Source organism: Culex pipiens, chromosome 1 (assembly GCF_016801865.2).
Source record: "Culex pipiens pallens isolate TS chromosome 1, TS_CPP_V2, whole genome shotgun sequence".
NCBI classification, from domain to species: domain Eukaryota; kingdom Metazoa; phylum Arthropoda; class Insecta; order Diptera; family Culicidae; genus Culex; species Culex pipiens.
The window spans coordinates 131,682,106-131,698,880 of record NC_068937.1 but is presented as its reverse complement, the minus strand read 5'-3'; the positions used below and the strand labels follow the sequence as shown (position 1 = coordinate 131,698,880).

The following is a 16,775-nucleotide window of genomic DNA, read 5'->3' as shown; positions in this document are numbered from 1 at the left end:
TTGCTGAAAGCTCGTAGGGCGACATCTGATGGCAGTGGAGAGAAATAAAACTGCAGTTTGTTTATTTTCATGGCTGATTTGATTGTTTTTACAAATAAAAAACAGCAAAAAACGTCAATTTTATTTTCAAAAATGCTCTAAATTACATGGCAAAGAGTAATGATTTAAACGATAAACTTTTTCATGAACTGCTTAATTAAACGAACAAAATCTTTTCAAAATGGCCTGCCGGAAATGAATTCTGTCGCAAACGCTTGGCCGAGTCCGGATTAAGGATGCTGGGACGTAGATCGAGTTGGGGGACATCTCACGTGCCTGGAGTGTGGCAAGTAGCAGCCGGAACCGACTTCGAGCTTGCGTCAGGAGCGAGCCGCTTGCTAACACCGAGTGGTCCTTCCATCTTTGCCTGCGGGAAAAATTAAAATTCTCATCTCTTTCCAGAAAATTTTCCCCGTTTTCTTACCTTGCAGAAAATTATCGGTAACGCGTTCATTTTTCCCGAAACCGGTGACCGACGGATTGCGGTAACCATCACAACGAGGGGGTTTTTCTCGACACCACCGGAAAAATCTTTCCGCACGTCGTAGGGGCTTGTTCCGGATCACCAGGTCACTTGTGTTGAACGATTTGCACCTCTAAACCGTCTCGACGACAGGATGTCCGGACCGTGTATCTGGAACAACAGGAACAACGGAAAAGTTGTGGTTATTCTTGGCTGAAGAAAATTGTGGTTTCGAAGCGAAAAACACTTAAATTATGTCCAATTTGTCAGCAACTTACCTGAATACATGATCCGGGACATCCGTTGACCGGCTGAAAACGATGGATTCGAAAAATGGTCCGTTCCTGTATGAAATTCCGCATCATTACGCAGAAATCTTGCCCGAACAGGTTCAACCAATTTGCTGGTCACTTGTGCCAACTGAGCTTTTCTACTCGACGGGTCGTTCAGAAATAACGTACTTTAAAAGGTCAGACAAATATAACGTAACTTAAAATAGAAAAAAAGTTTTTTTTTAATTTGAAATTTTTTAAATTCAATAAACATCAAGATTTTAATGAAACTTGAGTGCAATCAATGAAAATACACTTTAAAAGCATTCCCAGCGCTTAGGATCATTCTTGACTTGTTTGTTTATTCGAAACTTTTTTGAAGTCTAAAATTCTAAAATTCTAAAATTCTAAAATTCTAAAATTCTAAAATTCTAAAATTCTAAAATTCTAAAATTCTAAAATTCTAAAATTCTAAAATTCTAAAATTCTAAAATTCTAAAATTCTAAAATTTTAAATTCTAAAATTCTAAAATTCTAAAATTCTAAAATTCTAAAATTCTAAAATTCTAAAATTCTAAAATTCAAAAAATTCTAAAATTCTAAAATTCTAAAATTCTAAAATTCTAAAATTCTAAAATTCTAAAATTCTAAAATTCTAAAATTCTAAAATTCTAAAATTCTAAAATTCTAAAATTCTAAAATTCTAAAATTCTAAAATTCTAAAATTCTAAAATTCTAAAATTCTAAAATTCTAAAATTCTAAAATTCTAAAATTCTAAAATTCTAAAATTCTAAAATTCTAAAATTCTAAAATTCTAAAATTCTAAAATTCTAAAATTCTAAAATTCTAAAATTCTAAAATTCTAAAATTCTAAAATTCTAAAATTCTAAAATTCTAAAATTCTAAAATTCTAAAATTCTAAAATTCTAAAATTCTAAAATTCTAAAATTCTAAAATTCTAAAATTCTAAAATTCTAAAATTCTAAAATTCTAAAATTCTAAAATTCTAAAATTCTAAAATTCTAAAATTCTAAAATTCTAAAATTCTAAAATTCTAAAATTCTAAAATTCTAAAATTCTAAAATTCTAAAATTCTAAAATTCTAAAATTCTAAAATTCTAAAATTCTAAAATTCTAAATTTCTAAAATTCTAAAATTCTAAAATTCTAAAATTCTAAAATTCTAAAATTCTAAAATTCTAAAATTTTAAAATTCTAAAATTCTAAAATTCTAAAATTCTAAATTCTAAAATTCTAAAATTCTAAAATTCTAAAATTCTAAAATTCTAAAATTCTAAAATTCTAAAATTCTAAAATTCTAAAATTCTAAAATTCTAAAATTCTAAAATTCTAAAATTCTAAAATTCTAAAATTCTAAAATTCTAAAATTCTAAAATTCTAAAATTCTAAAATTCTAAAATTCTAAAATTCTAAAATTCTAAAATTCTAAAATTCTAAAATTCTAAAATTCTAAAATTCTAAAATTCTAAAATTCTAAAATTCTAAAATTCTAAAATTCTAAAATTCTAAAATTCTAAAATTCTAAAATTCTAAAATTCTAAAATTCTAAAATTCTAAAATTCTAAAATTCTAAAATTCTAAAATTCTAAAATTCTAAAATTCTAAAATTCTAAAATTCTAAAATTCTAAAATTCTAAAATTCTAAAATTCTAAAATTCTAAAATTCTAAAATTCTAAAATTCTAAAATTCTAAAATTCTAAAATTCTAAAATTCTAAAATTCTAAAATTCTAAAATTCTAAAATTCTAAAATTCTAAAATTCTAAAATTCTAAAATTCTAAAATTCTAAAATTCTAAAATTCTAAAATTCTAAAATTCTAAAATTCTAAAATTCTAAAATTCTAAAATTCTAAAATTCTAAAATTCTAAAATTCTAAAATTCTAAAATTCTAAAATTCTAAAATTCTAAAATTCTAAAATTCTAAAATTCTAAAATTCTAAAATTCTAAAATTCTAAAATTCTAAAATTCTAAAATTCTAAAATTCTAAAATTCTAAAATTCTAAAATTCTAAAATTCTAAAATTCTAAAATTCTAAAATTCTAAAATTCTAAAATTCTAAAATTCTAAAATTCTAAAATTCTAAAATTCTAAAATTCTAAAATTCTAAAATTCTAAAATTCTAAAATTCTAAAATTCTAAAATTCTAAAAATTCTAAAATTCTAAAATTCTAAAATTCTAAAATTCTAAAATTCTAAAATTCTAAAATTCTAAAATTCTAAAATTCTAAAATTCTAAAATTCTAAAATTCTAAAATTCTAAAATTCTAAAATTCTAAAATTCTAAAATTCTAAAATTCTAAAATTCTAAAATTCTAAAATTCTAAAATTCTAAAATTCTAAAATTCTAAAATTCTAAAATTCTAAAATTCTAAAATTCTAAAATTCTAAAATTCTAAAATTCTAAAATTCTAAAATTCTAAAATTCTAAAATTCTAAAATTCTAAAATTCTAAAATTCTAAAATTCTAAAATTCTAAAATTCTAAAATTCTAAAATTCTAAAATTCTAAAATTCTAAAATTCTAAAATTCTAAAATTCTAAAATCCTAAAATTCTAAAATTCTAAAATTCTAAAATCCTAAAATTCTAAAATTCTAAAATTCTAAAATTCTAAAATTCTAAAATTCTAAAATTCTAAAATTCTAAAATTCTAAAATTCTAAAATTCTAAAATTCTAAAATTCTAAAATTCTAAAATTCTAAAATTCTAAAATTCTAAAATTCTAAAATTCTAAAATTCTAAAATTCTAAAATTCTAAAATTCTAAAATTCTAAAATTCTAAAATTCTAAAATTCTAAAATTCTAAAATTCTATTTAAATACTTTAAATTTACTTTAAATATTTAAAATACTTTAAATACTTTAAAAACTTTAAATACTTTAAAAACCTTAAATACTTTCAAAACTTTAAATACTTTAAAAACCTTAAATACTTTAAAAACTTTACATACTTTTAATACTTTTTAAACTTTAAATACTTTGAATACTTTAAATACTTTAAATACTTATGTACTTTAAATACTTTAAATACATTAAATACTTTAAATACTTTAAATACAATGAAAACTTCAAATACTTTAAATACTTTAAAAACTGTTAATACTTTAAATACTTTCAATACTTTAAATACTTCGAATTCTTTAAAAACTTTAAATACTTAAAATACTTTAAAAACTTAAAATACTTTAAATACTTAAAATACTGTGAATACTTTAAAAACTTTAAATACTTTAAAAACCTTAAATACTTTAAAAACTTTAAATACTTTAAAAACCTTAAATACATTAAAAACTTTACGTACTTTTAATACTTTTTAAACTTTAAATACTTCAAATTCTTTAAATACTTTAAATACTTAAAATACTTTAAATACTTAAAATACTTAAAATACTTAAAATAATTAAAATACTTAAAATACTTAAAATACTTAAAATACTTAAAATACTTAAAATACTTAAAATACTTAAAATACTTAAAATACTTAAAATACTTAAAATACTTAAAATACTTAAAATACTTAAAATACTTAAAATACTTAAAATACTTAAAATACTTAAAATACTTAAAATACTTAAAATACTTAAAATACTTAAAATACTTAAAATACTTAAAATACTTAAAATACTTAAAATACTTAAAATACTTAAAATACTTTGAATACTTTAAATACTTTAAATACTTTAAATACTCTAAATACTTTAAATACTTTAAATACTTTAAATACTTTAAATACTTTAAATACTTTAAATACTTTTAATACTTCAAATACTTTAAAAACTTTAAATACTTTAAATACTCTAAATACTTTAAATACTTTAAATACTTTAAATACTTTAAATACTTTAAATACTTTAAATACTTTAAATACTTTCAATACTTTCAATACTTTTAATACTTTAAATACTTTCAATACCATAAATTCGTTAAATACTTTAAATACTTTAAAAAGTTAAAATACTTGAAATACTTGAAAACTTAAAATACTTGAAATACTTGAAATACTTGAAATACTTGAAATACTTTAAATACTTTAAATACTTTATATACTTTAAATACTTTAAATACTTTAAATACTTTAAATACTTTAAATACTTCAAATACTTTAAAAACTTTAAATACTTTAAATACTCTAAATACTTTAAATACTTTAAATACTTTAAATACTTTAAATACTTTAAATACTTTAAATACTTTAAATACTTTAAATACTTTAAATACTTTAAATACTTCAAATACTTTAAAAACTTTAAATACTTTAAATACTTTATATACTTTAAATACTTTAAATACTTTAAATACTTTAAATACTTTAAATACTTCAAATACTTTAAAAACTTTAAATACTTTAAATACTCTAAATACTTTAAATACTTTAAATACTTTAAATACTTTAAATACTTTAAATACTTTAAATACTTTAAATACTTTAAATACTTTAAATACTTTAAATACTTTAAATACTTTAATTACTTTAAATACTTTAAATACTTTAAATACTTTAAATACTTTAAATACTTTAAATACTTTAAGTACTTTAAATACCTTAAATACTTTAAAAACTTTCAATACTTTAAAAACTTTCAATACTTTAAAAACTTTAAATACTTCAAATACTTACAATACTTGAAATACTTGAAATACTTTAAATACTTTAAATACTTTAAATACTTTATATACTTTAAATACTTCAAATACTTTAAATACTTTAAATACTTCAAATACTCTAAATACTTTAAATACTTTAAATACTTTAAATACTTTTAATACTTTAAATACTTTAAATACTTTAAATACTTTCGATACCATAAATTCGTTAAATACTTTAAATACTTTAAAAACTTAAAATACTTGAAATACTTGAAATACTTGAAATACTTGAAATACTTTAAATAATTTAAATACTTTAAATACTTTAAATACTTTAAATACTTTAAATACTTTAAATACTTTCAATACTTTTAATACTTTAAATACTTTCAATACCATAAATTCGTTAAATACTTTAAATACTTTAAAAAGTTAAAATACTTGAAATACTTGAAAACTTAAAATACTTGAAATACTTGAAATACTTGAAATACTTTAAATACTTTAAATACTTTATATACTTTAAATACTTTAAATACTTTAAATACTTCAAATACTTTAAAAACTTTAAATACTTTAAATACTCTAAATACTTTAAATACTTTAAATACTTTAAATACTTTAAATAATTTAAAAACTTTAAATACTTTAATTACTTTAAATACTTTAAATACGTTAAATACTTTAAATACTTTAAATACTTTAAATACCTTAAATACTTTAAAAACTTTAAATACTTTAAAAACTTTAAATACTTTAAATACTTACAATACTTGAAATACTTTAAATACTTACAATACTTGAAATACTTGAAATACTTTAAATACTTTAAATACTTTAAATACTTTATATACTTTAAATACTTTAAATACTTTAAATACTTTAAATACTTCAAATACTTTAAATTCTTTAAATACTTCAAATACTCTAAATACTTTTAATACTTTAAATACTTCAAATACTCTAAATACTTTTAATACTTTAAATACTTTAAATACTTTAAATACTTTAAATACTTTAAATACTTTAAATACTTTAAATACTTTAAATACTTTAAATACTTTAAATACTTTAAATACTTTAAATACTTTAAATACTTTAAATACTTTAAATACTTTAAATACTTTAAATACTTTAAATACTTTAAATACTTTAAATACTTTAAATACTTTAAATACTTTAAATACTTAAAATACTTTAAATACTTTAAATACTTTTAATACTTTTGATACTTTTAATACTTAAATACTTTTAATTCTTTTGATACACTTAATTCTTTTAATACTTTTAATACTTTTTATACTTTGAATACTTTGAATACTTTGAATACTTTTAATACTTTTAATACTTTTAATACTTTTAATACTTTTAATACTTTTAATACTTTTAATACTTTTAATACTTTTAAAACTTTTAATACTTTTAATACTTTTAATACTTTCAATACTTTTCATACTTTTAATTCTTTTATACTTTTAATAATTTTAATACTTTGATATTGTTATTTTTTTTTTATTTTTGTGAAACATTATCTGAAAATATTTGTAAATGAAAAAGTTTTATTCTAGCATTTATGTGGATCGATCATCAGAATCCTGTCGAAACAAGTCAAGCTTGAGCAGCTTCTCTCGAGAACAAAAGAAAGAGGAAAGTTCAGACTGTTAAGCTCTGAAGCATGCTTCAGAGTTTCAATATCAGATGGCGCAGTTGCGCACAAGAAGCTTTGCTGTCAGTTTAAGCTCATTTGTCCAAAGAAGTATCAGAATTCCTAAATTGGGGCAGCAAATTTAGGAATCGAGTTACTTCTCTGGCAGAAGTAGGCAAATTCCTAAAATTAAGGAATTGGATTCCTTCTTTTTATTTTCAGTGTACCGTGTCCACGGTGGGAGCCTTCGAGGCACAGGTTCTCCCTCGCGCTCGAAGGGGCGCGCAAGAATCAGACACAATCGAATCGGACGCAAAGACAAATAAATTACGAGTCCCTTGGCTGGGCCGCGCCAGAGTTATGGACGGCGGATTGGTATAAATTAACTTGTACAATCGCGGGCCCTACGAGCGAAGGAGGGAGTCCCCCGCCGAGAAGGGCCTTCCAAGGATGTTTTGTTCTTTTATGAAAATACCTTGTAGATCGAAGGGGGAACTCTGGTATTTTGATTGGCGGGGAAAAAGGTTAAACTGCAGGAATGCAGTGTCAGATTGTCAGTTTTGAAACAAGATTTCAACTTTGGCTCGTTAGTCCACCGAAATGTTGTACTTTCAAATTTCGTTAATTGCAGTCGCTATCGGTTGACGATCAAAACTTGCCAAACCTTAACCATCTTGTTAGCTTTTAATAAACCTTTTCCCAACATCAACCTAATCTCCACAAAAAATCTACAACTAGTTCACCCAATGCTACGACGTAGTGCTACCTAATGGAGAGCGATGTCAATTTCCATACATTCCAAACTCACCTGTTTGCTCCCGCATGCAGAAATTTATCTTCCAATCAACCATAAATATTCTAATGCCACCTGTTGCGTTGTGGTACACACTGCCAAACCTTAGGACTCTGGGCGCTACGCTGAACGCTACCTCCGTGATCTGCAGAACTAACCGCGAGTTCACCTCGTTGGCCTGCGTCGTCATCATGTGGATCGAAACTAGCAGCAGTGAAGGCTCAAAGTATTTTGACAATTAGTTAAATTTGTAAAATTTTGTTAAAAAATATTATTTTGGAAATGATTTTTTTTCCAAACAAAAAAATATTTCAATTCAACAGTTACACTGCTCAGGCTTTGTTATTTTTGTCTGATATTGATTTTGGAAAAAAGTATTTAAAACATGGTTGAATGATTTTCAAACTTATTTCTGGATCAAAATTAAAGGTTTTTGAAAATAGCACCAATTGAATTTATTCGTTTAATTAAAAATTACAAACGGGCTTGAGGTTCAGCATTGGAGACCACCCAGGGTACATTTTTTGAATTGCAAAATTTTAATTTTATGTGTTGCGGCTTACTAAAATATATTTTTTATGGTTTTTTTTTGTTTTACCTTATAGAAAAACTAACACTCTACATAATTGGATTTTTTACCGAATTTAATAAAGTTTACCGAATTTTCAACTGCTGAACAGTTCGGTAAACTGAAAATTACTAAATTTGGTAAAAAACCTAACGAAATTCAGTACTGCAGTTCATTGTTGTTGGTCGTAAAACTGAAATTCGGTAAAATTATGTTCATTTTGACAGGTGGTTTACCGATCTAAACTTTACTGATATTTTTATTACCGAACTCAGAAAAAAAATCTATGTGTGTATTTATTTCACATTTCAAACATAACAAAGAATTGCGTTAAATGACCTTATTTTTAATTTTCATTTTTGGGTTTTTTTTTAGGTGACCAGAAATTTTATTATCAGATAATACGGCCTTAATTCATTTGGCAGTGTTGCCAATTATTTGGAAAACTCGTGATTTTTTGAAAACGTATAAAAATATTTTAAGTTCATTTCTAGATGAAAAATACAACTTTATATAAAAAACTTCACTATAAATTCCGTATTGTTTGTGCCATTATCAATGTGCTTGTTTGCAAGAATAATATATTTTTATTTGATTGGCCACACAATAGCAGCATTACAAAAATAAAATAAAATTTGAATAAAATATTTTTAAAAGTTGTTTACCATAACATTTTTAAACATTCTTAATAATTCATAATTAAAATTGTGCTTAAATTAAAAAAAAATGTTTCATGCAATCCAAAAACATGCCAACCACACTGTAAAAGCCTCAACTTTTAGTTCGACGCTGGCAAAAATCCGCACCGCCGAAACATTGCGTAAGTCTAAATGCAAAATTTATGTTCAACATTGCCCCCGCACTGCCTCCTGCAAGCCACTTCAGCATTTATGCTGGCAACAAGGTGTGCTTATGCTAACGCTCTGGAACGCCTCATTTTCCGCGTGGTATTTATTTAATTTTTCTCGATCCCGTTTTTGCACGGGGGACGCCGCTGAGCTGGTGGTGAAAATCGCACCGCAATTCGCACCATATTTTATCTAACTGGCAAGATAGGGTCCTAAATTTATTTCAGGGGTAATTTTATCAGTTCCTAGCTATTTGTTAAAAAAAATTAATAAAAACTATTCGTTTAAATTTTGTGTAATTTTTACAGTTCAAATTTATTTTGGTCAGGCAAGCATTTGATTTCATCGTCTTTTTTCATGATCATGTACCTGTTCGTTGCAATCTTTCCCCGTTCCAAAATGTCGAAGCAAATCTCGGAATTCCACGAGGGCTTGGTCGATCGGCCAACTCGATTCCGAATCGACCTCTGACTTAATTAAAGTTTTACCTGCCAAGCTGGCCTGAAACTAACACCGAATTGATTTTAAGTCAACCCCAGCCAACCTTCTCCTCCACGACCCGGTCGCGGAAAGCAGATCACGCGCGGATCGTGTTAAAAACGGGGCAAACCATTTATCACCCCCAGAAACCAACCGGGCAGAGGTGGCATGTGACAACCGACCCACACACAACAACTTAAGGGGTGACATGGCTTTCGCGTGTGGTGCGCAAACGTTCCGGCGGGAATGGCCCCCGGGGTGGTCCCGGGTTTGGGAGGAACCTGTGCAACTGGAGCAGAGTGTTGCGCCAGAAGTTATGCAACAAGTAACCTCTGACTGAGCGGTGAAAATCAGGAAGCGAAATTCTAGCGAGAGCGAGTTATGTTGCAAACGGCCTACTGTGACAGATGTTGGGGGGAAGCGTCCGGGCGGGATGGGGGAAAACCGGTGCTGGTCATCTAGCCTACTGCCAGCAGATATCCACCGAGTCCGACGATGGACACGCGGACATTTTTTCGATTCCCATAAATTATGCATCTGCGCGCTGCCTATGGAAGAAATCGAATGACAACAACTTGTTAAATCAATTAAAACTAGTTTCGCGCTACCCCGTGGAGTGTGCGTTGTTTTTTCGCCTTTTTTAATTTTATTTACTTAATCCAAGCGTTGCTGTCATGTTTATAAATGCTGGTAGGTTGGAAACCGATCGTGCTGGCGAGTGTGGTGTGGGAAATGTAATCTGCATTTTAATTTTATTGGCCATTTATATTTCAGACTTCTTAAGTGTTTCACCAGATCGTAAGCTTTTTTTTTATCAAACATGATCTGAACGTTTTTACAAGTTTATAAAAAATGACACAAATTTGAAAGTTTTGATACCATTTTGTTTCGTTTAAATTAGATTTTAAACAAGAATAATCAAGCTTGAAGAAGAAATCAGTTACATACTGATCACAAAAAATATAAGTTTTAATTTTGTTTTAGAACAGTTCCAGTCCAATGAAACGGTAGCACCGCATATGGGGGATGCAAAACCGAGGCGTGCATAACTGAAGCACAGAGATTATAGGATGGGTGCAGGACATTTCGGCGAATGTCGTTTTGCCAACGGTCATTTTGCCGACGGTCGTTTCGCCGAATTTCGTTTCGCCGCATGGGACGTTTCGCCGAATGCGACGTTTCGCCGAATCGTAAAAAAAACTATATAAAAAGGACACGAATTATGAAAATATTTTATAAAAATTATAAAGTTTAAACCTTTGAGGGAGTATTAGAATTCTATAAAAAAATATTTTTTTGTTTGTTACAATGTTATTTTTATAAGTATATACATTATAATATGTATAAACAATTGTTTAAAACATCATCGAGTTAAAAACAATTTTGTGAGTTTTTGCATTCTTTCAAACAGAAGCAGTTATTTAGTTTCAGTACACCCAACTGGCAGTCGCATGATTGTGATGCATGGTGGCATGAAAGTATATCAGAATCTGCATGAAATCTGTCCTCATGCATTTTTTTGCGATATAGGAGTATGACATTTTTGCCCGTTACCGACAATTATCGACATTACCGACGGCTTTTTGATTGTATTTCACAAAAAAAAACACTTAGCAGAACGAGGATTGAACCACCAACTTCTTGGTTATTGATCCGACACGCTACCACCGCGCCATGGACGCTTGATGAAAAGTGAGTGAAAGAGCACCAACATATGCTTCTCTTTGGAGTGTTGCTCGGGGACGGGCCAGCTTTATATGTGTTGGTGAGAACTGCAGATCGCTGAAATGTTAATACGCGGGCAAAAATGATCTACGGGCTTGCTGCAAAAAATGTTATAAAATATGACATTTTCTGCAGCAAATCCAATGTTGCAGATTTTGAGATATATTTTTTCTTTGGGTGTATACAAGTTTAAATCATTTCTGTGAGTTGTAGCTTTGATTAGTTTCTGATAGTTTTTGCTTTTTTTGTTTTTAAAGCATTTAATTTGTATAATTTTTGGGAGTTTTTGCATTCTTTTTAACACGAGCAGTTCTTTTAACTTTCTGCTTATAATTGTGATTAATTTTTTTTAGTTTTTGCCTTCTTTTTATAATTTTGGTGAGTTTTTTGCATTCTTTCTAAAATGAGCAGCTCTTTTGATTTTCACAATAACATTTTGAAAAATTGTCGTTAGTTATTGTATTCTTTGTTCACTGAGCATATTTTTTCAATTATTTCTGTGAGTTTTTGCATTCTTTAAAACATGTGCAGTTCTTTTAATTTTCTGCTTATAATTTTGATTATTTCTGTTTGTTTTTGCATTCTTTGTTTTTTAAGCATATTATGTGTATAATTTTTGTAAGTTTTTGCATTCTTTCAAGCATGAGCAGTTCTTTTGATTTTTAGCATAGAGCAATTCCAGCTCAAATCAGGAATTTTTCTGGTACTTTTGTACCTGACCCTCTCCGATTTCAATGAAACTTTGTAGACATGTTATCCTAGGCCTATATAAGCCATTTTTGTGTATATGGAGCCTATAGTATTCGAAAATAACATTTGAGAAGGGCGTAAGGTATTTTAATATTGTTGTACTTTGCAATTTAAAAATTACTGTATCCCGAAGCCGTTGCATCGTATCAAAAAGTGCTCAAAGACAAACTTGTAGGAAATTGGACGGGCTTTCTGGAAAAATACACTAAAACAAAAATACACGCCACTTCTATGAGATTTTCAGTTTTTAAGTTAAAAAGTTAAATTTTCCACTGCTTTCCACAGCTATCCACTGCAATTATAATTACAAGTAAATTTTCACAAAAATACTTATTTTTCCTGTATTTTGAAAATGCCATATTTTTAACTAAAAAAATCCTCAAAAAATTGTTATTGTAATATGGGTATCAAATGATCGTTTTTCCTTCATATTGAATGTAATACCATTTATTTAGTGAAAATACTCAAAATTTTCACAAAACTACGTATTTTCGAAAAAATACTCAAATTTTTCAGTTTTCACGATATGGGTAGCAATAAATGAAAATTTTAGTATTTTTTTCAAAAATACGTGGTTTGTGAAAAATTTGAGTATTTTCCAAAAAAAAAATTGATGTAACATTTGAAATGTATGAAAAAATCCAGATCACTCATTTTTTATTAATTTTTTCGAAAATACAGATTTTTGTGAAAATTTTGAGTATTTTCAAAAAATGTTGTCTTTACATTCGAAATGTATGAAATAATCCCGATCGTTTGATAGCAATCTTATAAGAAGTGGATTTATCGGATTGCAGACTGGATTTCGCCATGTTGCCCAGGAATTGATAATTGGGATTAAAATCAATTCCAACTGAATCTCCATACTTGATACTCCAGTTTTTTTAAGGGTAGATGGGAAAATCTCCACGGTAGCCCCACATAAGTTTTGCTTGAAGTTGGATAGATTTCTGGAAGGGCGCAAGCATTGCGACCAATAACATCATGTGATTTAGGGTTAAAGTTATATTCTCTAGACCAGGGGTGCCCAAAGTTTTTGAATAACGGGCCAATTTTGAAGCTTACATGAGCACGCGGGCCAAACGTGAAAAATCATATAAAAATAAGTTTTTTTTTCAATCTTTACCACTGAAACATAATCATGTTCTAGTTTTTTTATTTATGGTTTTTTGATATTTGAAATGAGAATGAATATTTTCTCACAGTTTTGTTCAAACAAAAATTCCAAGTAGATATTTATTCAAATCATCAAAACAATAAAAAGGCTAAACATTATTCATGAGTTTGTTATTTAACAATTAAATTTCAATAAATTTTGTTCTGCTAAATCAGCTTGTAGTTACTCAGAATCTAAATCCAAATGTCATGAGTTAGAATTCCGAGATGGAAGGTTGAGGCTCAGCCCAACAATAAAAAAAATGGTGCGTTATGATTTCCAATTTTATATGGAATACTTATATTTCTGCAATCTTTACTATTTTCACTAAAGTAAAATTTGAACTTTTCTTTCTTGAAAAATGCTTGATGACAATTTTAACGAAATTTACAATTATGAAAAAATATTTTTATGAGATTGATTGACTAAACATTCATTAATAAAAATTAAAAAATCACTTTACAAATCTTTCAGAGGGCCATTTTACATGATCATTCAAAATGGGTCCGCGGGCCATAAAAAGTCAACTCGCGAGCCACATTTGGCCCGCGGGCCATACTTTGGTCACCCTGCTCTAGACAAACAATCGGATGCTGCTGTTGAGACAGTTCTTGTGCGAGTATTGTGAAGTTAGTTCTTTTTAAGGAGTGAAATATTATTTTCAGGACAACAACAATTTAGATACAATTTTGTTTCGAGACCATCTAATGTGCAATAAAGTTTTCATTTGATTTGTAAATTCAAATGATTTTTTTATTCGTTAGCATCCTTGGTACTCACAAAGAAAGATCCAATTGAAAATTCAAATAATAATTGTTTTGTGAAAGCTAACTTTGAATGTCGATTGTACAGTAAAACAAAAAGATATCACTTTCATCAAGGCAAATTTTTAAAGAAACACAATAAACCAGCAAACCGTTCTTCGACCCACTAAACGTTCCACAATTAATTGCCCAGCACCGTGTGCCGAAACAACAATAAACTCTGTAATCGTGTAAATGTGATCTGGAATTAGCTCAAGTTGATCTAAACTACCGCCCCGGAATTGCCAATGGCAAAAACCCACGACAAGACAACACAAAACAAGTGCGCTCCCATTCCGCGAAAGAGACTCATTTGCAATGCGAACCACGCCCTTTCTTTGCACAAACATCACCTGAGCGCAATTTTACCCCAGCCAAGGTGGAAAATGGGCCAAAGAATCCCGCTTTACAATGTAGGAATTGCAGTGAAAAATGCGCGAGGTTGTCGGCGGGGGAAAAACGCATGTTTACCCTCGCGGATCTTGGGCTGATGATGATGATGATGGTCCTTTTTTGTCTCGCTCCCAGGAAAATATGCGAACAGACGTTTTCTCACCCCATTGTGAACGAAACCAACGATGGGTTTCATTCATTCATTCATGCGCATTCATACATGTAGCCACGGGCGTCCTTTCCACTGCTGGAGCGCGATGTCGCGATTTGAGTAGTTTCTTTCTGTTTGGTCCAGTGATGCAAAAGGTACGAGTGTAACTCTCGAAGAGAGTTGACATCAACGCAGCCGAAGAACTGAACTTCTCCCAACTCTGCCTCGGACCTTCTTTCCATTTGTTAATGATAATGCCATTTTGATATGGGGGTTGGATCTACTGTTGCCGCTGCGCGTCACTACACCTGTTTTGCCGAGCGCGCGACCTGTGCGACTCAACGATCTTTCAGTTGTGAAAATGTCACTCAACCATCAAGCTCATCAGACGTTGGACGACCTCCGCCTCCTCCAACTCCTTACCTCCATCGATTAAGTTGAGACGAGTGGTGTGGTGTAATACCTCACAATATCTCGGGCTTGAATCGATCTTCGTCGAGAGGTGCCATAAATGAGCAGCTCAGAGCGGGCCACTTCAGCAGCAGCCGACCCCGAGATCGTGATGTTCAATTAAAGAAATATCAAAAAGTAATACAAATTGGCACTATAGGCAGTCGTGTTAAATGGAAGATTCAGATGCGATTGCCGTTGAGGACATCTCGGATGGTGATTCTTGAGCTGAATGCGAGGGGGAGTCGTTCAAGTGGCCAAGCCTCGACCCAACACGGGCTGGATTAAGATCTGCATGGCTGAGGTGACCGACGACCACACAAGATGAGCTACGGTGGGAAAATTTGCATCCGATACCTGTTAATATACATTGTATAAGGGGACGCGCGAGAAGGGATCGATCCGGTGAATTGTGTGAGCGAAACTGGCGATGACGAGCATTAGATAGAAAGGATTCACATCATTAGTGTTTTTAAGGCTGGTTGGCCAGGTTGAATACAATGTTGCAGATTTATGGTTGCGTCCGATTTAAGACTTGATTGCCAGTTTACTTTTGGTTAATTTATTTGTTTGAAAGGAGATCCATAAGGTTTAGATTCCAAAACTTCGTGAGAAATATTTGTTCACTGAAAATAATGCTTGCAAAAAGTTTCGCAACGCCTCATCAAGAAAATTCGATAAATGCATTACGTCTTCCACGTGTTTCTGCCAGTCAACTCCTGGCAATCCAACAGCTGTTATTAATTAGAAATAACATAATCCGCTTGTTCAGAGCGAAACATCGACCAAACAAACTCAAAGCAAAAAATGTACACTAAAATGAAACAGATCAACAACTTTACTCTGTTCGACCCCTTCGACGAACTTTTCCTGCAGAGTTTTTCTCCAATCAGTAGCATAGAAGATACAGCAAGGCTAGTTACCTCTCGGAAAAGGTGAATGTTTAACATCCCTCGTTACCCAGCTGACCGGCCAAGGCCCGCTCGGTAAGAAGCGGAATTGGGCTACAAGTAAAATCAATTAAATCGAGGACCATATAAGACTGGGAGGGGAAATCACCGCGGAGCTTTTTTTCGGACCCCACACCACGAGCCCTTGACCACATTAAGCCGACTTGAGTGTTGCATCTAATTAAAATTTAACTATTTTTCACTCTACGTTACAAGTTGAACATGTCGAGTCGAGGCAAACCGTTACACGGACAAATTAAAAACTTCCCCCAAACGAGGTCGCTCTAATCCTTTTCGGACGGTCTGAACTTGGAGACTTGATTCGTGCCGACATTAATTAGTCTGTGCAGAATCCTGCTATCCGCCCCAAAAGTATTAAAAAACAATCAATTAACATTCCGCAGAGCTCCCAGCCAAGTGCAACACAATACAGCTGAATTAACCTTTGCCATTTGGGCACTCCTTGTGCCGCACGGCAGCGGTGACCCGCAACAAGCCTTAAAATTATGATTACCTTGGCGAGACGGGAAAAAAGGGCAGCAAATATTTCACCCAGCACAATAATTATACGCGCGTCCCATATGAAGTAAATTTAAGGCACATTTTTTTTGCTGCTCCCTTTGTGACTGCACTGAAGACCGTTACGGAGAGGTGCATTAAGCGCCCAAATTTGTTCATGACG

General features: G+C 29.5%; 1 protein-coding gene and 1 long non-coding RNA gene across 2 annotated transcripts in view; one reads left to right on the top strand and one right to left on the bottom strand.

Moving 5' to 3' along the window:
• LOC120417849 (cadherin-99C) overlaps positions 1-16,775 on the top strand; it is a 204,877-nt gene that overhangs the window by 83,488 nt on the left and 104,614 nt on the right. The gene's annotated exons all lie outside the window — the stretch shown is intronic.
• Positions 100-942, bottom strand: LOC120417850 (uncharacterized). The gene is made up of 3 exons (XR_005605512.2): positions 781-942; positions 464-673; positions 100-406 (listed from the first exon to the last, which is right to left on the bottom strand). It is a non-coding gene; the product is annotated as an uncharacterized LOC120417850 (long non-coding RNA).